Genomic DNA, 2,676 nt, shown 5'->3' on the forward strand with positions numbered 1-2,676 from the left:
ACATTGGCTCTTACTTGTGATATGTCCATTAAGAGCTCCACATCCTGGTCCACTCTCAGGGGTGCTGGCGTAGGGATGGTTTATAGCCCACATAGTTCTACTCTATGGAAGCAAGTTACATTGCTCACTGGCTGTCTCTGGCTCTGTCTATCTCCTTATAGTCTGATATGCAAGTTAATTGTGTGTTTTTTTCTGGAGCATTTGGCTGTTGTTGCGACTGGCCTTTTAGGGTTAGCTCTACCCATGTAGGGTCACCAAAAGATCTTTTTTCTGCCTGCCTATTGGAGTGAGTGGGAGGAACATAACCCAAACTACAGGATGTGGGACTCTTATCTACTGGAAATGGACATCTCACAGGTGAGAGCCAATGTCCCTTATTAGAAGATAACATCCCCGGTGTGACATTGATGGTTGCCAGGTTTTTGTCTGAGGTGGTCAGGATCAGAGACCTCTGTACTAGGAATAAATGTATGAAATAGGCTTTGTACGAATTGACTAATTGTTCCTTGTGCTTTTAATTTATATGTTGTAAATTTGATTTTGTTGGGTCTATTAAAAACATTCATATCCAGAAAAATAACATTCATATGCTTAGAGTATGAAAAGTATTTCACTTATTCTGCATAGGTTATTACACCCACAAAAAGTCTCCCAAACCAAAAAACCAAGAAAGCACATAGAAGGGAAACAATTCAAATACTTGAAGGGTAGGAATGCATGAAATAGGAAACATAATATTAAAGAATCCAGACAGGTAGAAGAATGCATGAATGCTTGTAATAGGAAATGAGCTCCAGTGAGGGTTGAATCCATAGGTCACAGTAAAACATGGAAAGAGAGGGAAGAGAGAGAGAAATCACAGAGGGGAAAAGCTACGTAAATGTTTCCACAAATAAAGATGCAAGTTTCTCCAAATTTGGTGTCATCTGCAAATTTGATAAGTAAGCCCCTAATTCTGTCATCCAAGTCATTGATAAAGATGTTGAATAGCACTGGGCCCAGGACAGAACCCTGTGGGACTCCACTGGTCAATTCTGCCCCGGAGGAGAAGGAGCCATTGTTGAGCACCCTTTGAGTTCAGCCAGTCAACCAATTACAAATCCATGTAACAGTTGCATTGTCTATCCCATTTTTTACAAGCTTGTTTGCAAAAATATCATGTAGGAGCGTGTCAACACTGTGTCTACAGCATTCCCTTTATCTACCAAGCTGGCAATATTATAAAAAAGAGAACAGATTAATAATAGCAATAATAATAATATTTATTTATATTTCCCACCTCTCCCTGCAGATCAAGGCGGGATTACATCAATAAAAATACAATACGATATAAAAATATAATCAATAAATGCTAACATTCATACAATAAAATAGCAAAACCATTGCTTGATCATCCAGTAATCAGTAAATCATAGTCTGAATGGGCAATTATTTTAATGCTCTCCTATATAAAGTTGGGTGGGTAAGCCCGCCGGAGGAGATCCATCTTAAGTGCCTTCTTAAAGGCATCTAAGGTGGTAATAAGATGGATCTCCTCTGGCAGGGTGTTCCACAGTTTAGGGGCCGAAGCTGTGAACGCTCTGTGGGATGTTGTTATTAACCTGGTCTTATGGTATTCTAATAAATATTTCCCAGATGTCCTGAGAGAGTGGGGTGGATTGTGCAGGGAGAGGTGTTCCCGCAAGTAACTCAGGCCCAAGCCGTGTAGGGCTTTAAAGGTAATTACCAACACCTTGAATTGTCTGTCATCGCTTGCTTTTGAGAAACCCATGTTGACTTTTAGAGATTATGGCATTCCCTTCTAAACCTTCACAGACTCTGTCTGTTTAATGAGTTGTTCTGTAATCTTTCCTGGTATTGATGTCAGACTAACTGGACGATAATTGTTGGGATCCTCTCTTTTTCCCTTTTTGAAGATGGGGACAACGTTTGTCCTCCTCCAGTCTGCTGGCACTTCTCCTGTTCTCCAGCAGTTCTCAAAGAATATTGCCAATTGTTCCAAGATTACATTTGCCAGTTCTTTTAATACACTTGGATGTAGTTCATCTGGTCTTGGAGATTTATATTCTTTTAGATTATCCAGGTGTTCCTGTACTATCTTCTTATTCTGTGCTGAAATTCCCCTGTTCTGTCCTCTGCTCCATTATCTTCAGGTTGAGCACCCTTTGCCTTTTCTGAGAAGACTGAGGCAAAGAAGGTGTTGAGTAATTCTGCCTTTTCTCTGTCTTCTGTTAGCATTTTGCCATCTTCTCCACGCAGTGGCCCTATCGTTTCCTTCTTCTTCCTTTTGCTGCGGACATATCCAGAAAAGCCCTTTTTGTTGTTCTTAACCTCTCTAGCAAGCCTGAGTTCATTCTGCGCTTTAGCTTTTCTGACTTTACCCCTACACATGCCTGCTATTTCTTTGAATTCCTTTTTCGTGATTTCCCCCTTTTTCCATTTCTTATACATGCTTCGTTTAAAACTTAGCTCGGTTGAAAGTTCCTTAATCATCCATCCTGGTTTCTTGAGTCACCTCCCATTTTTCTTTCTCACTGGAACTGTTTGAAATTGTGCCTCAGTATCTCTTTTTTGAGAAACTCCCATCCGGTCTGAACTCCCTTCTCTTTTAGTATTTCTGACCATGGGATCACCCTCAATACTTCTCTAAGTTTACTGAAATCCGCTCTCCTAAAG

Source organism: Sceloporus occidentalis, unplaced genomic scaffold (assembly GCF_023333645.1).
Source record: "Sceloporus occidentalis isolate IW3139 unplaced genomic scaffold, rSceOcc1.0.p SCAF_1, whole genome shotgun sequence".
Classification (NCBI taxonomy): domain Eukaryota; kingdom Metazoa; phylum Chordata; class Lepidosauria; order Squamata; family Phrynosomatidae; genus Sceloporus; species Sceloporus occidentalis.